The sequence below is a fragment of the Hyaena hyaena genome, unplaced genomic scaffold (assembly GCF_003009895.1).
Source record: "Hyaena hyaena isolate Hyena2069 unplaced genomic scaffold, ASM300989v1 scaffold_373, whole genome shotgun sequence".
Lineage (NCBI taxonomy): Eukaryota > Metazoa > Chordata > Mammalia > Carnivora > Hyaenidae > Hyaena > Hyaena hyaena.
In genome coordinates, this window is record NW_024081005.1 from 76,100 (window position 1) to 99,849 (window position 23,750).

Genomic DNA, 23,750 nt, shown 5'->3' on the forward strand with positions numbered 1-23,750 from the left:
AGGGCAGGAGGAAAGAGAAATAAATACATGTGTGATGTTAAGGTAGAATGTACTGAAATTGCTGGTGATTTTTCCTAGTAGTCAGGGATATGCTGAGTTATAGCTGGTGCTGCTGTTTGTCAAGGTCATCAGGGAACAGATCCTATGACTGCTAAAGGGATGGGAGATTGATTCCTGATACCAGTGTTGACTCATAAATTGTAACTGGAATAATTAGGACTGTGTTTACAGACAGGGACAGGTGGCAAAGGCCTCTGGTAACTTATTTCCAATGGATCAAGATAAATTTTTCTTGGACCAAGTTAAATTTTTATCTTAAATCTGAGCTTTGATTTGAAACAAAGGTTTTAGCTAGTTTTTCTTGAGTTGGTAGTTCCTTTACCTTGCAACTTCCTGTTATTCCATTGTTAAGTTTCCAGCGAATTCTCTTTAGAATACATTCACATAGGAATTGGTCTACCTGCTTGTTTCTGAGAGACTGAATTTGATGCCGTAGTTGATTTTAATCAGAGGCGGGGAAACACTATTATTTTTTGACTATTGAGAATTGTAGTAAGCAATTTAGACATAGAATATTTGTTTGGCAGCCTTTGGAAAGCTATTAAACTAGCAGCCCCAACTCCTATTAGAACGATGTATTTACCTCTGTGATCTGAGTGTAGTGCTCTGTTTATGGGAAACAAGTGGCCACTAATGGGAGATGACCCACTTATTTGAACACAATTTTTTTTTTCAAAATAGAACTTATATGACACAATATCATGAAATTCTTCATTATTGTGTGATGAATTTTTTTTAATTTTTTTTTAATGTTTTATTTATTTCTAGGAGAGAGAGAGAGACAGCGTGAGCAGGGGAGGGTCAGAGAGAGAGGGAGTCACAGACTCTGAAACAGGCTCCAGGCTCTGAGCTGGCAGTCAGCACAGAGCCCGACGCGGGGCTCGAACCCACGAACCGCGAGATCATGACCTAAGCGAAAGTCGGATGCTTAACCGACTAAGCCACCCAGGCCCCCCTGTGTGATGAATTTTTGAATTCATTTTTGTATTAATGAATTTTTCCCCATAGAGACCATCTGATATAATTTTGAGTCTCAGATGTTTTAATCTTTATGTTTTTAGTCTAACACAAGTACTTCTTTTTGTAGCCTACAATTTGCCTTTTGTTATTAGGTGTGTTTATTTTAACATTTTTCTGATATTTAAGCATAGTTGACTTATTTTTTCATTTGCACGTGGTATTTATAAGAGTTAGTGCAAGACTTGGTATTCTGAGTTGATCAATTATCCTATTATCTTGCTTTATTCTCTTCCAAGTTTTGACTAAATTGGGCATGATGTTAAATGTCTTTCACTTTATCACATAAAGACAGTGCTTTCTTAGACTGATTTTAAGTTGATAATGTTTTCATAATTAATGACTTTTTAATTTATAATTGTTTATTTTTTAGTTCATTTATGGCTAGCATGGTATATTTCTTCCATTTAAAGCAAGCTTTAGGAAAATAACAGTTCTGTTTTTTCATTCCTTCAATTGTTTGTGAGTTTGACTATAAATATCAGAATCATAAATTATGACTACAAAAATAAGTAATGGAAACATATCTCTTTTGCTATTAATTGCCACTTACTCTTCTGGACTTTTTTTTTCTCATTTAATATTAAAAAGTCGGCCAGGCTCTATTTCAGTGCAAGTGCTATCTAGAAATCACCAGGACTCCTGGGATCCATTCACACCGACAAGGCTGTCTGGAAACCAGACTGAAGAGAGAAATGATACTGGGCAGGGGTCCTAAGAGGGATTCTGAGTGGATCAGCTACTTATTGGGGTCTTGGAACCGGTGTTTTTCATCTATACTTTGACCATTAATGTATACTTGCTTCTTAGTTCAAGGAAGACATTTGTCAGAGTACATTGTCAATGAGTAGACCAAGGATTTTGTCATGCAGTGATAGCCTTCAACATCTCTGGGAGTCCCTAATGCCATTTCAGAAGAATGAACCTGAAATTCCCTTAGAAGTTTCAGCCACTAGAAGATTCTAGTGAATTTGAAACTATATTGAGCAGGTGACAGACCCACATCAACATCCATTTCCTCTTGCAAGTTCAATGTCTTGCTTCAGTCCTTTCTCTGACCACCTTTTTCTTTTGTCTTTCTTCCATTTTGATTCCTTTTCTTTCTTTGCTTTATTTATCACCCTGGAAGCTTACCATATCAGTTTCCTGTTTTCTTCCCATATCCTTCTCATATTATTATCTTTATTATACTACTCAGGGTATTTATCTGGTCCCTTTTCTTCTTCAGTTACACATTTCCAGGATGTACTGTATTGATCATTCCTTTGGGTGAAGTCATGCACTAGATATTACACTTTGTCCCAAACTTCTTGAATGAACTGTTGTATTTCTGTTATTATTAACTCCTCCTTTCTCTTCCCACCCCCATTAAGCTTTTGTAGAAATGTAAAACCAGACAAGCAGTTGATTTCCAAACATTACATTGGTTTGTTCAAAACAGTCTAGAAGTGAGAGTAAGTTCTAACATTCAGTAGAAGTGGCAAGTCACCTGAAATATTTTGTAAAATGGGGATAATGATCAAATAAGATAATATACCTGAAAGTGTTTCATGGTGCAAAAGTGAGTTATTGTTACTGAGAATTATTATTCAAAATGGTCATCATTTAATATCATGGGACATTTTAAAATTATATTTTATTTTTTAACTTTCTACTTTAAAGTAATTTTGTACATAACAATTTGCAAAAGATAGTACAAAGAATTCTCATTTAACCCTTTCTAAATGTTAAGATCTTAAAGTTATCGAAACCAGGAAATTAACTTTGATATAACACTATTGACTAATCTATAGTTGTTATTTAAATTTCATCAGTTATATCACCAATGTCTTTTTTCTGGACTTGGATGTAAATAGGAATCACATATATGTTTACTTGTCATGCATTTTAGTCTCCTTCATTTCTTCAATTTTTCTTTGTCTTACATGAATTGACAAAGTATAGTTACCAGTTGTTTTGGATAATGTCTGTCAATTTGAATTTTCAGACGGTTACATTCAGGTTATGCATTTTTGGAAAAAGCACCATAGATTGATGCTATACCTTTCTCAGCTCATCATATCAGGAAGCACATGATGTCAAGTTGTCTAATTACTAATGACATTAATTTCAATTCCTCAGTTGAAGTCTGACAAGTTTCTCCACTTTGTTAAGTTGCCAGTACCCTTTTTATAATTTGTAAGCATATTGTGGGGGAATACTTTGAGACTAAATAAATGACCAGTTTTTTCATCGTACTTTGAATCACATATTTTATCGATCATTGATGATTCCTGTTTGAAACAGTTGTCATTGATGGGGCACCTTGGGTGACTCAGTTGGCTGAGCATCTAACTTCAACTCAGGTCATGATCTCACAGTTCATGAGTTCGAGCTCCGTGTTGGGCTATGTGCTGACAGCTCAGAGCCTGAAGTCTGCTTTAGATTCTGTGTGTCCTTCTCTTTCTGCCTCTCCCCTGCTCATGCTCTGTGTTTCTCTCAAAAATAAACATTTTTAAAAGTTGCCATTGAGATGCTTGCCCAATGATTTATTTTTTTCATTCTTTCTACATTAAATTCTTCTGTAAGGAAGAGCTTTCCCTTCTCCACTTATTTACTTATTCAGTTATTTATTTATATCAGAATGGGCACATGGGTTTTTGTTTTATTCTGTGAGTTATAATCCATTATAGCTGGTGTTTTACTTTGTTGATCAATGTATCCAGATTTGGCTATTTGACCAATTTTCAAGTTGGCTTCTGTGTCCTTTCTTCATATCACCATCATTTTTAGAACACTTCTTATTTTCTGGTACCACAAGATGCTCCAGGTGCATCTTATACTTTTTTTATGATCTAGCCCTTGAATCATACATTCAAGGAGCCCAGATTTCTTTTATTGAGGAATGGTATTTAGAAACCAAGATCTAGATGTTAGATGTGCTCAGTCACAAATCCTTCAATCACACATAAAGCACTTTCAGAATTACTAGCCCATATCTCTGTGAAAAAGAAATTTACTAACTAGGGTACAATGCTTGCGTACAATTGTTTTCCTTTTGCTTTAGAAGATAGAAATGAAACACTGTGGCCTACAAGGAAAACTATGGAGATATAGTCTTTATCTGAGTGTTTAAGTATGTAAGCAAGTAATATACGAGCTAAGGTGTTTTCATTACTAGGCTAATTTTGATACTTGCTTTGTTACCAACACAAAAAAGAAGCATCATATATCTTATAGGTTTTCTGGCTATTGTAGAATTTGGGCAAGAACGCTGCCCACAATTAGGAAAATGTTAAATCCCATGGAAAGTGCATATTGTTGTATTTGAAAATTTTAACTTTTTGAGCTTTTGCTAGAATTTGGTCAGGAACTAGTGTAAATGGCAGTTTATTTATACTTCTTTTGCAATTCCCTCAGCTCCACATTCCCTGATTCATCTTCTTTAAGTCTACATTGAGAATTGAATCAGCCTCAGGTGTGAAGGTGAAGATGATGTACGATTTTATAGCCCTACTCCCTATTTCTAACATTACTGAAAATACAATATTGTTCCTGGCCAGTTCTGCATAAGAGACTTTCAAGAGACAAGGAGAACTTTTTTTCTATTGCACATACCTCTTGTCATTATACCTCTTGTCACAGCTTGCATTTGATAGAAAAACAAAAAAACAAATAAATCCCAAACAAACAAGCAAAAATCCAGAAGTCCAGAGCATTTGGTTGTTGTGAGTTAGCCAATATCAAATGGCTGAAATAGCACTGAATTCCAGTTAATACCTAATATTCAGGCTTCCCCCTCATTCCCACCCTTGTTTATAGCCATTTAACTTTAGATGGAATTAACATCTAAAGTTCTTTACCTAGAACTTTTATCATCTGGATTTTGACTCTTTTCCACACAGAGAAGAACTTTTATTATCTGCACTTTGAATTCTCTCTCCTCTTTGGAAACTGAATATTATAGTAGCTCAGAGTACATAGGCTCTGGATTGCTTACTCAGGTTCTGATCCTTCTCTACCAGCTCTGTGGTTCTTGATCAAACTACCTAATATCTGTTGGTAGTAGTTTCTTTTTTCTGGGAAATGAAAACCAAAATAGAACTCCCTTATGTGGTTGTTGTTAAGTTTAAATGAACTAATAGATAGTGGTGCTTAAAGCAACCCTGGCACATAGTAAGCATTCACTAAGTGTTATTGCTGTCCTTGTGGTTTTTAATTGTGTACCATGCCCTCCTAGGGGGTCTCTGCATCATACTGCATTTTCTAGACCACTAGATATGTGGGCATTTAAGATGTATCAGCACAGTAAGGAATAGGAGTAGTTATTCTTGCATTGGAAGGAGTCAGTTCCTCAGATGAGGGTGAAGTTGAAAGGGAATAACAATGAAAAAGTAAACAATAAAAAACACCATGTGATTTAACTCATATGTGGAATTTAAGAAACAAATGATCTAAGTAAAGAGAGAGAGAAACCAAGAAACAGACTCTTAACTATAGAAAACTAATTGATGGTTACCAGAGGGGAGGTGGGTAGAGGGATGGGTGAAATAGGTGATGGGGATTAGGGTGTGCATTTGTTATAATGAGCACTGGGTGTTGTATGGTATTGTTCAATCACTGTATTGTATACCTGAAACTAATATAATACCTTATTAACTCTACAGGAATGAAAATAGAAACTTAATTTAAAAAGTAAACAATACAATACTACTATGTGCTTTTTACTATCCTGTTATCTTCTCTATTGATTTAAGTCTCTCCCATATGAAATAAAATAATAAAAAACAGCCCCTTTTCAAGTTTTTTCTGAGTATAATAAGATAAAATTTCATGAGAAGCCCCAAGATAAGGAGAGACCTAAGCCAAAAATAGATACTCCAAACTGACAAGCCATTTTGTCTTTCTGAAAGATGAGATCTATAAACTGCAGGGTATCACAGTCTCTTTGCTTTGTTTCTGGGTTTCAGTGAAGAGGGAAGGGAGCTGGAAGGGATGGGGTTGATAGGAAATGCTAAAAAGAGGAAGAGTAGTCTAAATCAAGTAATAGTTGAGTACAGACAAAATTGTCATTAATCTATACCAGGTATGAGGACAAAATGACTTCTATTAGAATGTCTATTGTTAATAGTGTGTCTGGTATCAGTATCCTATAATATGATGGGTGTCACAAGCATTTCTGATGCTTAGTTAGAGGTAAGATAGTGACTCAGTTCTCAGGTTCCTCTCCTTAGCTGTAACTTATGAATGTCAGCATGATTTCTCTTGGATAGAGAAAGACAATTTTAATCTTCTAATAGTACTGCTTATTTTATATACGTTTCCATCTCATTTTGATTTTGTAGCTTCCAAATCCTGGGGAATGTATGAAGTAGTTAGACTACTGTCACTCTCGTGAGATTTTGATCTTTTAGGCAGCATAGTGAACTCTTTCTTTCAGTGAATACATTTTCCACTATTAGTCATACTTGGTGGTTACAAAGTTCTGTTTTCTTTTATACAAATGCCAACATTTTTTGTAGCTTATTGGCTGATGGAGGGTGCATGTTGAAAGTTACTGAGAACCATAGAAAGGAAGAGACTACCGGTGTTTATTTATTGAGGGTTAATAAGAGAGTCATTGATACCATATTGTCATCCTTTGTCTGCAGGAATCTAGGAGAGCTTTTGGTTGCATGTGGCTTTGTGGCTTAGCAGTTGTAAAACAGGAACAGCTTGTGAGTATTACCATGTGACAGGGCCATGAAGCAGCAAAAATAGGTCCATCACAACCGCTATTGGTTTGTGCATGGGAATCCTTGGTATGGTGGGAATGTTTATTTATTTACTTTTCATAACCTAAAGTAAAGAACTCCTTCCTTGAAGAAGTCTATTTCCCCTCTGGCTTTTGAGAAGATTATAATCTCTTGCATGATTTATTGATCACCTTTTGACCATAAGTGTATGTCATGTCATATTGGACAGGTTTCCAGTTCAGCAACATATAAATAAAAATGGCCATGCAACAATGTGAAGATAAGCATACTTAAGCTCCATTTTTTTATTTGTAATAATAAAAAATCACAGCCATGGGTCCTCCGTGGTTCATCACATTTTCATGTGAGTTTTGCAGATTCCTGGCTGCAGACATTAGCACCCATTTTTTGGTCACAAGTTGAAAACCTTTAGGGAAATTTATATTACCCAGTGTCTGTGGTGAAAGTTTATCCTTTCTGGGAAAAGTCCTGTCTACAAAATAGAGAGGGATGAGTATAAGATTTATGGATAGACAAAGAAGGAATTAAGTCATTTTCTGAAGTTTATAAGCGGACAAGGAAGAAAGAAAGTCATCTCAGGTAGAGGGAAAGCCATGTGCAAAGAAATAATGCTGTGGTGAGAATACTAGGAGACATTTGGTAAATGTCCAGGAGTCTAGGATGAATTTGGACACTTCTGATGATGAAGGAGAAAAGAAGTGAAGAATTATGAAAGGCTTAAAATGACTAAAGTGGGTGATTAATTAATGGAAGGAGGTTAGAGAGAAGGGAAAGACCCGAACCAGCTGAGCTTATTAGTCATGGATGTTAGTGACCACATCTCACTCTGCCCCATCCATTTCTGAATAGCCCAATCGGGGTATTAACTCATGTGCTTTTGTGAAGCCTAAAAATAGTTTCATGCTTCAACTCTGTCAGTCATATGAGCAACTTTGGGAAAATAACTTCTGTGTGTATTAAATTCTGGAAAAGAACATTCACTTCTCAGAGATTTTATAAGGACTAATTGGAGGAAAGAAGTCACTTTGTAATAACTATATAAATGCAAAATGTATTGTTACTCTGTTGCCGACTGCCATTAATGGTCAACAATGAAAAGTGCATTTGCAAAAGCAGATCCTATATGCTTAATTAAGAAATGCAACACCGTGTCCCTCATTTTGTAGTTATACTCTTGTAGTAGTCTCTGGACACATTGTGGCTTTGCCATGCACTTGGGTCTCCCCCGGCATTCCAGCCCCCTTTCCATCTTTGTAATTTCTAATCTAAACAAGAAGTAGTTATGGTTGAGTTCTTTTTTCTCTTAAGTTGGTTAATGAAAAGTGTGCAGTCCTTTTATCCAAGTAAAATAAATGCATAAGCCATGAGGCAAGCTAATAGTTTATTTTCTTTTCTTTGGTGAACAGGAACAAGAAGATTTTTGTGAGGAAACAAAATACTTGTTTGCAAAGAATCAGTGTTAATGTGTCAAAGGTGACTAACATTTTGAATCTCATCCAGACACCTACTACAGGGGAACTAAGGACACAGTAAAATAATGGCTATCTTGATTGAATACCTGGCTTGGCTTTCCAGACTAGATTTCTATGTTGCTTGTAGAGGTCTGGACCAGGTCTCACTAAAGTTTTGTAGACAAAACCTTGCTCCTTTAACCCAACACTAGACAGAAAATAGCCAAATGTTGTTATTTTTTCTATGACCTGCTTACTTTGGTATTCTGGATTTTTCAGTGTTACTAATGGGAAAAGGAAGAACACTTTAGAACATAGCTCTGGGCTGAGCCTCAAGCTGAACTGCCTTTAGGGAGTGAGACTCTACTTCCCTAAGAGGGGAAATGCATAGGCCAGGCCATAGCACAGTGGAGAGCAAAGAGAGTCTTTCTCTTCTAAAGCCCAGAGAAAAATTAGAATCTTTGGAAAGGGGGCCCTGGAATCTACATACTAACAAATTCTTCAAAGGAGTCTTGTATACTCAAAAGTGTTAAGTATTCACTAAAATATGTACCCCCTACTATGGTTCTTTTATGAAAAAAAAAAAAAAGCAGATATGTATAACTAAAAGCACTGATCTATATTCTAAGGAAATGAAAGGTACCTCTAAGAGGTCACATGGCTTTATGTGGGAGGCAAACACCTGGAAGATTAGAAAGTCTTTACCACTCTTTCAGTCCTTCTTTTCCTCCTGCAGGTGATGGTGACTCAAGTTCAAATATGTGAAACCATGAAAAGTGAAGGCACATTCTCAAGGGGTCCAGTTCAGGAGAACTCTAACTTAGCTTACACCCTTGACTGGACCCAGGTTGGGTCCTTTCCTTGCACCAGCTACTATGACATCTCCCATTATGACCACTTAACGTGTTGTTCCATTAAACACCAAAGTGCAAACCAAAATAAGACAAAGAAACATATGCCTTACATACTATTGCTGAAGGAGAAGTGTGGCTAGCGATGGATTCAGCTCTGTGCCATTCAGCATGGTAGCCACAGGTATAGAGTATTTGCCCTGGCGCCAGTACACCTGAGGAACTGAGTTTTTAATTTGTTTCTAATTTTATTTAACCTAATTAACGTATATTTGAGTTTAAAAACATATTTTTTCAATTATTGCAAACAGTTTAAGTATTTTTCAGAATAACTGGGTTTCTGGAAATCTGCTGTTTAAACTCTAAGTTTTAAACTTAATTCTGAATAATAATCAAGTATTTCTGATAAAAACTTAGACTCCAAATGGAGATGTGCTCTAAGCATAAAATACACAATGGAGTTTTAAAACTTAGTAACATTATTAAAATTAATGTCAGCTGTTTCTTTTTACTTTTTTTTAATGTTGATAGTGGAAAATTTTATGCCTGGCTTTCATTGTAGTTCTGTGAGACAGCTCTGATTCAGATGTTTAAGACAGCCCCATACTTCCATAGTATTGGATACTGAGAAGTCTAGTGTTCCATGGTATTCATTTTAATGCCATGGCTCCAATAGAGATAAAATATATATTAGGTGATGACAATAAATAATTTTGAGTTCTTAGAAAATAGTTGGAGGTTGCCTGGGTGGCTCAGTCAGTTAAGCGTCCAACTTCAGCTTAGGTTATGATTTTGACGTTGGTGGGTTCAAGTCCCCTTTGAGCTCTATCCTGACAGCACAGAGCCTGGAGCCGGCTTTGGATTCTGTGTCTCCCCACAACTTTTAGAGAAACTTATCTTAGTCAAGATTAGCTAGGCAAAATATACTGTTTCAATTACATCACATGATGCATATAAATCTAGTAATAAATATTTATGAATCGTCAGTTCAGATATGGAATGCTCATGGCCTCAGAGAGAAATATAGGAGCCTATAAGACTTCATTCTTGCCCATATGAAACTCAGAAATCTGGTATTGTAGGTAAGAAACATATTTTAAAATTTGGAGATATAGGGGCACCTGGATGGCTCAGTCAGTTAAGTGTCAGACTCTTGGTTTTGGCTCAGGTCTTGATCTGGCAGTTCATGAGTTCAAGCTCTGCATCAAGCTCCGTGCTGACCATGCAGAGCCAGATTGGAATTCTCTCTCTCAGTCTCTCTCTCTCTCTCTCTCCCTCCCCCCACCCCGCTTCTTCCCTGCTTGTGCTCTTGCTCTCTCTCAAAACAAATAAATAAACTTTAAAAAAATGGAGATATAAAAGGACATACATAATGAAAGACTAAGTTATAGTTTCTAATTGTTTGGAAATTTAGGGGAAATCCAAACAAATATGAACTGGGGTTTTGTAAAGTGAAGGTTATATGGTGAAGATGGGTCTTGATCTAGGATGGTCACATTTGCATGGCTCTGGGAGAGGGAGATCCCAGAGATTTGCACATTGACACACTGGACTTTCTTTTGGGTCACTGATCACTTCCCCAGAGATTTTTACTTGCCTTCATACTGGAATGTGAACTTCTTGAGAACAATGATTCTGTTTATTTCAATCTTTTTTCATTCCAAAAAGTTTAGTGCCTGGCATACGGTGGGTATTCAGTTATATTTACGGATTCCATTAATATCTGAATGAGTAAATGAGAGCATTCTCATCAGAAGAAAGAGAATAACTCAGGATACAATAATGGGCAGAAAGCATTATGAGATAGGAGCTACAGAAGACCTTTTATGGTTCTACTTTCTGATCTAAAAAAATGGAAGTATTTCCTAACTTTTTCAGAGGGTTGTTGGAGATCTTCACACATGAAGAGAAAGAACTTGAGAAACGGTAATGTACTATTAAATCCCAGACCTCACTATTATTCACCCAGGGACAGGTTCTTCTTCATCTTTGTAGTTGTCACATTGTACAGAAATGGATATTCAATAACTAGTTGTTTAATAAATGAGTCAAAGAATGAATGGGAGGGGGTCCCCTGTCTTGCCACTTCCTTTATTTCTGTTTTCCACTTGCCTGACAATGCACATAGCCTTCTTGTTAGAAAAGTGTCTAAATCCTGGTTAAACTTTGAAGAGAAGCTTGGTATCTTCGCTTATGAATCGATTTCATGTGTATGAGTCTGTGAATATTTTCATATCTCTTTTGCTTTTTCAGTACAATTAAAAAAAACTTTTTAAAAGTATTCTTCAGTCATTAGAATTGATTCAGATTTTTGAAGTTTCCAGATATATGGCCTCAGGATCGAGTTTTCCACTCAGTATATAGAAATATATCAAGATATAGGAAGCATATCTCAATTAAAATATACCTTCACATTGCTCATGTGATTCCTCCTATGTAAAGCAATTAGGGAGGACATAAAATATCTTTCCTGAAATCCTGATTCAATAATTTGGAGGCAGCAAAGGCAAGATTATTATTAAAAAAATAATTCACTAAAAATGCTAACTTTAAAAAAAGAAATTCCACCCTAAGAGAGATAGTTACAGAATTGAGTGGTTTATTCGGAAGGTTGCAGGAGTGATCGTCCATTCTTAAACTGTAGCTTTCAAAAAATATTTCTCTGTGCTGTACACTTTCTATATCTTATAATTGCATTTGTCAATTTTACCTCAATAAAACTGGGGCAAAAAAAGAATGTTTCTCTCCCTGACTCATAAGCATTTGACCTAAGGCTAAAAGGCTCAGAAATGTTTTGTCACCACCAGCCAAAAAAGAAGCACAATGCGGATCCTATAGATAAAACTCCAACATCCTGTCTCCAAGCTCTGAGCATTCATTTCCCATAATACTCCTTCCTTCCATTCTCACTGCTGTCACCCTTCCCCAGGCCCTCACCTTCTGACGCCTGGAGTATAGCTGTTTTGTACAACCATTTAATTTATCTGCCTTTAGTTTTTGCTGCAATTAAATCCATCTTTCATATTGGTAACAGTTCAGTAAGCCACTGCTTTCTTCCTATGTTTCCTCTCTCCATGAGCGTACACTGGCCATACTTCTTGCTGGGGCTTCCCAGTCATAATTGACCCAGTCAGCCTTCTTTCTCTATGTATTCTTCCCCACAGGCTGGTCTTTCCACTGTCCTCCTTCCACATTCAAGTATTCCTCCCTTCTCTAGTCATTTCTCTGCCTGGAATTCCCTCTCTCCTTGTGTGAGTCTGACCAGCCCTGGGTCCCATCCTGCCCCTCCATGAAACCTTTCCTCCAGTCTGTCCCTGCAAGGAGTGGTCACTCTATTGTCTTAAGTTTTAGAGAATTCTAGTTATATGCTCGATTTCATTATTTATCAGATTCTACTTCCTAGTATTATTTTTTATCTGTGTGTTTTAGCTGGATATTGCTTAATTGGATTTAAAAAAACCAAAGTATAAAAGGAATGTCTAGATTATAAAAAGACACATGCACACATTTAAAAACATATGAAATGTGATATAGAAAGAGGACATATTTATCAGTATATTAAATACAGAAACAGTTTCTCGCACTGGAGGTTGAAGCAGTACCTGAAGAACACTTGCTTTGGAGAAACTCTTTCTTTATCCAGGTATTTAGAAAGGCTCATCTACTCTAACCTGGTGGCATGTTTATTCTTAAAGCATAATAAATACCTGCTTCAAGATCTGCAACTTTAATGCTGCTCAGTTGTCTTTTGCTTTTTCATGATACTTATTCTGGTTTGAATTTATTAAAGGATCATTTTATTTTGAACCCTGAGGCTTTTCATGTAATTTTTAATTATGTATATATATTTACATTTATAATACATAATAAATACATTTATAATTATATATGTTTATAAATTAAATATGATACATTAAAATGCTACTTTTGTACTATGGGTGGTTGTAATTGTGCCTTTTACTGAGAAACTCCTGCTCCTAATAAATATCATACTCTAACAACACAAATGTAGAATGGTGACAAGATGTGTCTCCGTATTTATGGCCCTTGATCTTTACTATCCAGAAATATTTTTCAAAGATCAAACCACAGCACACTTGGCTCTTGGCACCAGAAAACTTGAGCTTTGATGGTGATCATGTATTGCATGTGATGTGGCAGCTCTTAAAAGGGACTCTTTGGGGTGCCTGGGTGGCTCAGTCGGTAAGTGCCCGCAATTGATTTTGGCTCAGGTCATGATCTCACAGCTCGTGGGTTTGAGCCCTGCTTCGGGCTCTGTGCTGACAGCTAGCTCAGAGCCTGGAGGCTGCTTTAGATTCTGTATCTCCTTCTCTCTCTCTGATGCTCCCCTGCTCACTCTCTCTCAGAAATATAAAGAAAGAAAAAAAATATAAAAACGGGACTCTTCAACAATATGATAAGGATATACACTGCTCTTTTGTTTCAGAGAAATGCTTTGCCAAGAAAAAAAAAACTTTGGGGAGTAGGATTTTCCTCCTTTGGATTTTTGACTGGATGCTTATCATTATGAAAAAGTACCATGGAATGTCTCATTTCATTCCGTCAAAGTTGGTCCTAGGACCCTGAAGAAAATGTCTGCCATGCCCCATGTGGCAACGAACAGACGAAATTTCACACCTTCACACGATTCAGAATATATGTTCTCATTTACTGTCCCTGCCACCTCATCTCTTTTCTTCTCTTTGTATCTCTCTCTCTCTCTCTCTTTTTCTCTCTCTCCTTCTTCCTTCCCCCCTCTTCAACCCCTCCTGCCCATCTCTTTCCAGGTTATCCATCTGCTTACCTTCCTATCTTCAGGCTCATTTTTTTTCCTCTGCTCACCTCACCCTGCTTTTCCTCATATGCCCATCTCTGTCTCTGTCACTTCGAAGACAAGATATCCTCACTGTGTCTTCCCTCACTTTTCCCTGAGTCTGTATTCTCTCTACTGGTTTTTTACTTAGGAAGGCAAATCCATGTCTGTGGTCTGGCAAATTGTTGGCTGCATAGGATCCTGTATTGTGTAAGCTTGTCTTCTTTGTCCTTTCTACTATTAGTCTGTTTCTTCCAGATGAGCTTTTAGAGTGCAGTAATTTAAATAAAACAGTCGAACAGTCACCCACAAAGTACAATGAATCCTTTTTTTAAAAGATGAAAATTGCTTCAGGATAGATGTTGACCATTCCTGTAATTTAAAAGGCCATTTTGCAAAATATTTAAAAATAACTACAAAAATAATGTTTACCACAGCAGAGGCAGAGAATAGGAACTCTGATTAAAAAAGATATCTGTCTTATGTGGATCTTTGTGTAATTAAAATTCATTAAAATTGAAAAATGATATCTATTTTACATATAATTGAATACTTTTTTTCATCATCCAGGAAAGATTTCATGCTGAGGTGGTAACAACACATGGCATGCTGAAGGCATTGGAGTTAGGCATCATGTTAGTTTTCTAAAGCTGCTGTAACAAAGTACCACAGATTAGGTAGTTTCAAAACACAGAGATGTATTCCCTCATAGTTCTGGAGGCTGAAAGGCTGAAATCATGATGTCAGCAGGGCAATGATCCTTCTGAAACCTATAGGCAAATCCTACTTTGCAGCTTCCTGCTTCCAGTGGTTCTGGCAATCTTCCTAGGTTTGCAGCCGTAATGCTTGAATCTCTGTCTTCATTGTCACTGGTGTTCTTGCTGTGTGTCTCTGTATTTATGGCCACTCTCTCATAAGGACACCAGTCATATTGGATTAGGGACCACCCTACAAGAGTGTGACCTCATCTTAACTAATTATATCTGCAATAACTGTATTTCCAAATAAAGTCATATTGCTAGGCAGTGGGGGTTAGACTTCAAAATGTCCTTTTGGGGCCCTTCTAATCTCTTCTCCAGCCAGTGGATCTCTGGCCTAGCACTGCTTTTGCCATGGCCCTCAGTATTGTTGATGCACAAAAGCAGATTAAGCGTATGATGGCTTTTATTGAACAAGAATCCAATGGGAAAGAAGAAATAGATGCAAAGTCAGAGGAAGAGTTCAACATTGAGAAACGTCATCTTGTACAAACCCAAAGACCGAAGATAATGGAATAGTATGAGAAGAAAGAAAAGCAGATTGAGCAGGAGGAGAAAATTCAGATGTTTTATTTGATGAACCAAGCAAGGCTCAAAGTCCTCAGAGCGAGAGATGACCTTATTACAGACCTACTAAATGAAGCAAAACAGAGACTCAGCAAAGTGGTAAAAGTTACAACCAGGTACCAGGTGCTGCTGGATGGCCTTGTCCTCCAGGGTTTGTACCAATTGTTGGATCCCCGAATGATTGTTCATTGCAGGAAACAGGATTTCCCTCTGGTAAAGGCTGTCATGCAAAAAGCTATTCCTATGTACAAAATTGCCACCAAAAATGATGTTGAAGTCCAATTTGATCAGAACTACCAGCCTGAGGAAATAGCTGGTGGAGTTGAGATCTATAATAGGGACATAAAATATGAGTTCCCAATCCCCTAGAAAGCCGGCTGGATCTCTTAGTCCTACAGATGATGCCAGGTAGGGAGCTTTATTTGGTGCAAGTGCCAATAGGAAGTTTTTGGACTAAGCCTTTGGGAGAGGTGGAGTTGATACTCTGCTCCCCTGGAAGTTTCTGATATTTGAAGAAACAAGATAACCTGTGTGGCTCCTTCTTCACTGTTCTAATAATGTGTATCTATCAGTGGATATCCTTCTGTAGCCAATGCCTGTGGCACAATTGTTAACAATGAGAAAAAGTTTCACTTAATGTAATCAGGAGACCTACTTCTAGCTTACCTAAATGTAGCACAGCTTTCATTTGCTTCTGTAGCATGAAGGTGAGGGTATCAGATGGCGGTTAGAGGAGCTTTACCAAGTCTTCTACTCTTCCTTTGGTTTCAGTTCTCTAGCCTAGAGGGTCAGGTGTGTGGTGTTATCTGATATTAAGTCCCTCCTTTTAGGCTTAAAATGCCTGGTGCGGCATGGGGGGGCGGGGGGGGGCCAGGGAGGCATGCATTCCTTCCAGCAGTAGTGGCTTTGCTGTTAACCTGTTTGAGCCTAGAAGTGTTCCTCCCTTGTAAACATGATTTAAAATAGAAGCTATAAATATGTTTCATTTATTAAAGCAAAAGGTTTACACAGGAAAATATCTTTCAGGGCAGGAACACAACTTAGTACACAATAAGTAGTCTGGGTTCTGGTCTCATTTCTCCACCAATTAATCATGTGAACTTTGGCAAATTACTTAACCTCAATGGGCATCAATTGTAACATGTAGATAATTATAGTTTCTATATCATCGTGCTGTAAGGATTAAATGAGATAATGCTTGGCAAAATGACTGGCATATAGTAAGTACATATTAGTCATTCTCCTAGTTATTGTTATTTAGGTTGATATTTTTATTGCTGTTGTTGTTGTTGCAAATACTATAGCTTAGTACGTGACCCATTGTAGTTGGTCATTACATGTTAAATTTCAGTCACTCAGGGCCATTATAATTTGTGTACTGTGGATGTTGCAAATGCTGTCAGAGAATACTCAACTATAGAGTGGTTGAGGGTATTATATTTTACAAAAGGTTTGCCACATGCATGCTAAAGAATTATTTAATTTACTGTGTCTTTTGGAATTGTTTGGAAATGTAGGAGAACCTTAGATAATTTAGCAATGTAGGTCATGACTAATTAATTGAATTGAAGTTCAGGGAGGCTGAGTCTTGATCAGCTTTCTCTACATCTTGTCATAATTTTTTTAAAAGAAAAAGTCTATTTAACTCATATGTAACAAATACAAAGCTAAGACTATTAGATATTATATGATGATGATGAGCCATTTTTTGATCCAGAAGAAAGAGGGGCTGAAAGAGATTAAATGATTTCCCATTGTCACAGGGAAGTGCAAGTGAATTAGAGGCTAATTAAAACCAGTACTCCGTCATCCAGTAATTCCACTACTGGGTATTCACTAAAGAAAACAAAAACACTAACTTGGAAAGATATATGCACCGCTATGTTTATTGCAGCATTATGTATACTAACCAAGATATGGATGCAACCCAAATATCCCTCCATAGATATGCATAAAGATGTGGTATATATATATGACATATATATATATGATATATATAATGGAGTATTACTCATTCATAAAAAGAATGAGATCTTGTCATTTGAAACAACATGAGTGGATTTAAAGAGTATAATGCTAAATGAAATAAGTCAGTTACAGAAAGACAAATACCATGTAATTTTACTCATATGTGGAACTTAAGAAACAAAACAAATGTACAAACAAAGAAAAAAAAAAGGCAAACAGAAAACCTGACTCTTAAATACAGAGAACAAACTAATGGTTGCCAAAGGGAAGGTGGGAGGTGGGGGAAATAGATAAAGAAGATTAAGAGTACACTTATCATAAGGAGCACAGAGTCATGTATAGAAATGTTGAATCATTACAGTAAAAACCTTGGTTTGAGAGCATAATTCATTCCAGAAACATGCTTGTAATCTAAAGCACTTGTGTATCAAAGCAATTTCCCCATAATAAATAATGGAAACTTAGATGATTCATTCCACATCCCCAAACTATTCATGTAAAAATGATTACATACTCTAATACAAAATAATACAGAAAATACAAAATATAAAGAAAAATAAATCAACCTGCACTTAAACTTTGAAAACCTTCATGGCTGGTGTGAGGGAGACAAGAGAGAGGAAGGTGATTGTGCAGGACAACTTTCACTATCACTAACAGAATCACTGCTATTTATTGGCTCAGTGGAATCTTTTCTTTTCATGCAACTTTAACAAGGAACCTATTCAATGACCTCGAATGAAGTAAAGCATTCCTAAGCGTACTTTTATATGGAAAAGCAAAAAACTGTCCATAGGTGCTTTGAAGGGACAAAAAAAATACACTAGTGCCAGTTGTGGACACCTTCCAGCCTTCTGAAAAACCACTGATTTCTTCCAAAAAGCATGTCCTGAGACTGAGCATCTGAACATGGATGATTACCTACAATCCCACATTGATGGGGGGGTGGGGTGGGGGAGAAAGACAGAAAAGAACCGTTGTCTCAGTTGTGATCATGTAGCATTTGGTGGTTTTACTGTATATTGTACCCCTGAAACTGCTATAACACTGTTATGTTAATTATAAATCAATTTTAAAAAGGGTGAGAGAAATCAGTATGCTATCAATTGTTCACACTCCAGAGGACAGAGTGTGAAAAAGGATTTGAGTGTATTCTCAAGTTAGGTGTATGGACCATCTCAACCATCTCATGGTTGGCCCTGGCTTACATTTCCTTCCTCAGATTAATTTGCCTTTGTCTCTGCTTTGTGGATCTTTGACACTTCTCTGTCACTCCTGCCTTTTTCACCTCCTGCTTTACAGGAGGCAGCAGATAATAGCTACTAGACCTTTACTTATCATAGGAATATCTTAATTAAGAGGTGATTTTTCAGGGAATTTGCCATCTAACTCCAAAAGAGGGTTGGGAAAGAAATTTATTAGATTCTATCAATTCAGAAGTGGCTGCCAAACCTCCAGTGGACAACTTGAGTGAAGACGAAGTGTGTCGGAAGTGAATGGGAATGGAGCATGATCGGCTACCAGAGGAGGCATAAATCTTTTCCCTGTTGCTGGCATGTCAGCCACATGGGGATTCCTCCTTCAGTGTTCATTTTGGCCCCTGGGACTACTAATATGCCCTTACTGGTCAGCTAACCATAATTTTTAACCCACTTACAAAAGTAGTGCAAAATAATCATAGCACACCACATTTAAGAGAAACATTTTCTTTTGTTCAGTTTTTCAGTTCTCCTGTCCAGCTGCCTAAATACTCTCAGTTTAGAATTACTTCCTTTTTCTTTTTAAAGGCTTCTTGTACTTTTTTTCTTTTCTCAATTGATTGCACATGTATACCTGGTCTTTAGTCATGAATTTTTGCTGAAAACAGAAAAACAATTTGAAGTTGTTTTAACACAGAGAAGAATTTATCGGCTCCTATAAGCAAATGCTAAGAGGGGTTGGTGTGGAACTAATGTTAGGGTTGACTAGGTCTGGGGGTTGACTGCTATCAGGATTCTTTACATTTATCTCTTTTCTTCTCAGTGTGATTGTTCTTTTATCTGAGACTGTATTCTCCATCAGCTCTGTAGCTCCATCAGCAAGGGAACCTTCTGTAGGAAGACGTTATTCACATTCCTACAGGCTGAGGAGAAAAGAAGAGATCTCATCTCCTAGCCCAAGCTTAGTCAATCTCAACAGGCTCTGATTAGCTCAGCTCAATAGAGTATGTAATTCTAGCCCACCGAGTGGGACTCAGTCATAGGCAGCAAACAGCAGAGCCATGTGGCTAGGGGAAGATATTTGGAAAGAATAGGTGATATTTGGGGTGCCTGAATATCTCAGTAAGTTAAGGCTCCAACTCTTGATTTTAGCTCAGGTCTTGATCTCAAGATTTGTGAGTTCGAGCTCCCATGTTGGGCTCTGCGCTGAGAGCTCAGAGCCTGCTTAGGATTCTCTCTTTCTCTCAAATAAATAAATAAAGTTAAAAAAAGAAAATATTAATTAAAAATAGGTGATATTTGAGATTAAAATAATAAATGCCCAATGTGTCTGAGATTATGCAATGCTTTCTTATCTGCTGCGTTATTTTTTCCCATGATCCTCCCCCCTTGGGATGGGTTCTCTTCTCCACTCTTCAGATTGCCTAATTATAGTTTGTTTATAATTTTGGTGTCCGCGTGAGAGGTTTGACCTAAGTCACAATCACAGAGTCCTCACCTGTTCTACTTGAGAGTTATTATGACAGGGGTCCTAATGTGCTTATGTTGCTTTTCCTCCAATGTGTTCCCTTATAAATGATCTCCATACCTGTGGAAATTAGGTCCTTATCAGTCTTATTGAAAGTCTTTGTGGAATGGTCCATTAATATATGATTCTTGCAACTTTTATTATGTGATGATGCAAATTCCTTCTTTCAGCATAATACTGTATACACAGTGTATACCTTTTCTTTCCTAGTGTTAATTCCTGGTCACATTGCTCACCTTTTCCACATTCAGTAACTAATCATAACCACAGCAGTTCTGTTATACAGGTAATCCATTTATTCCTTAATGAGTTTAAGAATGAGATATTTGGATTGCCTTTTGCAGCAATACATTAACCATCACATATAATTCTATCTACTGCTTTGCTGATGCAAAGTGTCAGTCACAAGTGAGTCTTACAGCTATTACATAAATTGATTTATATTGTCTAAAATCCTCATGTCAATAGCACTTTATTAAATATTTATGAGTCTGAAAATGTAAGATAAATTACAGAGTTAGATGGGTAACAGAGATATTATAGTATTCTTTCCATATTCATAGAGGCTGATTTATAGAGGGCCATTCTAATAAACTGTTCTGCAGATATTTATTCAAATCACTAAATGCTCTCCACTTTTCGAAATTCCTTCACTTCATCTTTCTCTATTGAGAGAAGCAGCCTCGTTCAGGTGCTTTGACCTTTTACTCCTCTCTCAAATGTCTTCTCATCTCCTTTTCCACAGGGGGATGTGTCCGTGACACAAAACTATTTGTGGGCTGCTAGCTGCAGGAAAAATTGCCATCTATAGATGGAAGCAAGAAAAAGACCAAAACTAGCACAAATGAATAGCATTGGGAAGGAAAACACATTAAAACTACAGATTCAAAAGGGATTTAAAGTTTGTAGGAGAGTAACATGACCATATGGTAGTAATAACTTGAAGTTTTAGATGAAATAGGTAATTTTCTAACAAAATATGTTATTAACCTAGCCTCGAAAAATAGAAATCGTGAATAAATCAATAACCATGAAAGAAATAAAATTAATGGTAAAATGTCTTGCCCTTCTTCCACACCAATTTCCAAAAAACAAGCCAGATATTTATAGGCATAATTTAAAAAACCTTTAAAAGCAGAAAATGCCTATCTTAGGCAAACTGGGTCAGAAACTCAAAATAGGAAATCTAACTGAACCACTTCATGCTGCTCTATAACTTTGATGTTAAAAATGGATGTAAGGGTAAGAATAAGAAATAGTATTGTATATTTTCATGTATGACTATGAAAGCACAAGGCTAAATGTACTATTGACAAAATATTTTCATCAGTTTATTAAAAAAATATATAGTAGTCAAGAGATCATTATCCAAAATTGCAAAGATGGTTCAATTTCAGACATCTATAAAATTTAGGAAAACATTTTGTATAGTTTTCGCACGAGAAAGAGAAAAACCGATCAGTACAATTCAACTCTTGATTGTGATATAAAATCTTGGGAAACCAATAATAGAATTTTTACTATTTTGAAAAGAGGTGTCAGTGTGCCTGGGTGGCTCAGTTAGTTAAGCAACCAACTTCAACTCAGGTCATGATCTCACGGTCCATGAGCTCGAGCTCTACATTGGGCCCTGTGGTGATAGCTCAGAGCCTGGAGCCTGCTTTGGATTCTGTGTCTCCCACTCTCTCTGCCCCTTCCCTGCTCATGCTATGTCTGTCCTTGTCTCTCAAAAGTGAATAAACATTAAAATTAAAAAAAGAAAAAGAAAAGAGATATCTATCAAGAACCTCCTAAAAATGTTATTGTTATTTAGAAAAACCTATAAACATTCTTGTTCAAGTCAGCAACAGGATAAGAATTCCTGTTATTATCCCCATTGTTCAGCTGGATGTCCTAGCCAAATTTAAAAGGCAAGAAAAATAAGACATTCAAGAACTTAAAAGGAAAAGAAAAAAATATATAAAGAATGAAACTAAGTAGAAAATCCAATAGAAACATTAGATATATCATTAGAAAAATTTAGACATGAATTTGGCATGTTCACCAGACTCAAGATTAATATACATAAAATAACATTCCTGGAAATCAGCAATTAACCAACTAGAAAATGTCAGAGGAAAAAATACACACCATTTATGATAGGCAGAATAGTGACCCATCAATTGACTGTTCACCCTGAAACCTGTGAATATGTGACATTAGCTGGCAAATGGGGAATTCAGTTTGTAGGTGGAATTACGTTTAAAATAAAAGGATTATCCTGGACTATCCAGAAGGTTCCAATGTCATCACAAGTGCCCTTCAAATATGAAAGAAAGTGGGAGAGGAGTCAGTATCAGAGTGATGGAGAAAGACTCTGCCTGCCATTGTTGGCGTTCAAGATGGAAGCAGACTGCCAAAGAATGTTGACAGCTTTAAGAAGATGGAAAAGGTAAGAAAGCTTCCCTAGAGCTGCTCAGTGTGGAGAAAGATAGTGGGCTTTTTGCTCCTGCTAAGGTTCTTGACTAAAGCTTCCTTATCTTTTCCTTTAAGTCTTCCACACTCAAAGGCCTGTAGGGCTCAGACTTTCTGGTCACTTCCCTACTTGGGCTCCTGGGGTTCTGAGAAGTTAGGCTTATGTATGGGGCTCACTCAGCCCACAGGGGAGGCAAACAGGAATTTCTTCTCATTCCAGCCACTCACAGACCCAGTGACCCTTTATATCAGCACTGGTAGAGAGAAAAGCCTCAACAGTGAAGAGGAAGGAAGCCCTAATTACTTGTCTAAAGCTCTTGTCCAGTGACTGTTGACCTCAAACTCAGACTGACTCAGCTGGTCCACAGGATCATGTGTTGTCTCTGCATTAATAAAATATATGGAATTATTTTAAATTTGTGATACACATGAAAACTTTTGTGATAATTTTTCTTTTTTATTTAAAAGTAATACAACCTCTCTCAATTTGGGTGTTCCCAGAACAGACCCTGAAACAAGGATTTGAGTGAAGATTGCTTTTGGGGAAGTGATCCAAGGAAGCCTGATGAAAAGAGAAGCGAGACAGGAGAGAAAGAAAAGTCAATGAAGGGTGCTTTTGGAGAAAGTGATGGGTCTGATCAGCTGGGTCCCAATCCTGCTAGGAATTCTCTGAGAAATGATGTATTCTTCAAACTTAGCTCATGTAGAAAGCTTGAGCCTAGGCTTTATGGTTCAGAACTTTCAGTCTGTACTGCATGGGTGTACCAAGCATGCTCTTGTGATCCAAAAATTCCTCCAAGCAGAGGAATTTTGCAATTCCTCCCCACAAAATCTTTTTTTAAAAATGTTTTATTTGTTTTTGAGAGAGACAGAGAGTAAGTGGGGGAGAGGAAGAGAGGGGGCGGGGGAGACACAGAATCTGAAGCAGACTCCAAGCTCTGAGCTGTCAGCACAGAGCCTAATGTGGGGCTCGAATTCTTGAACTGCAAGATCATGACCTGAGCTGAAGTCGGATACTTAACTGACTGAGCCACCCAGGCACCCTGGCCCCAAATCTTTATTTTACATGTACCTTATAAATCTTTTAACCCATTTTTAAAAGTTTATTTATTTATTTTGAGAGAGAGGGAGGGAGAACAAGAGTGCTAGCAGGGAGGTGGGGGACAGAGAGAGAGAGAGAGGAGGAGAGAGAGAGAGAGAGAGAGAGAGAGAGAGAGAGAATCCCAAGCAGACTCTGCACCATCAGTGCCACGCAGATGCGGGGCTGAGCCTGATGTGGTGCTATTCTTGATGTGGGGCTCAAACTCACAAACTGCTAGATCATGGCCTAAAGTCAGTTGCTTAGCTGA

The 23,750-nt window shown here is 37.2% G+C and overlaps 1 protein-coding gene and 1 pseudogene across 1 annotated transcript in view; both read left to right on the forward strand.

Annotated features, from left to right (window-relative positions):
• Positions 1 to 23,750, forward strand: part of ARHGAP24 (Rho GTPase activating protein 24) — a 500,372-nt gene that overhangs the window by 12,991 nt on the left and 463,631 nt on the right. The gene's annotated exons all lie outside the window — the stretch shown is intronic.
• On the forward strand, positions 15,040 to 15,709 carry LOC120244183 (annotated as a pseudogene).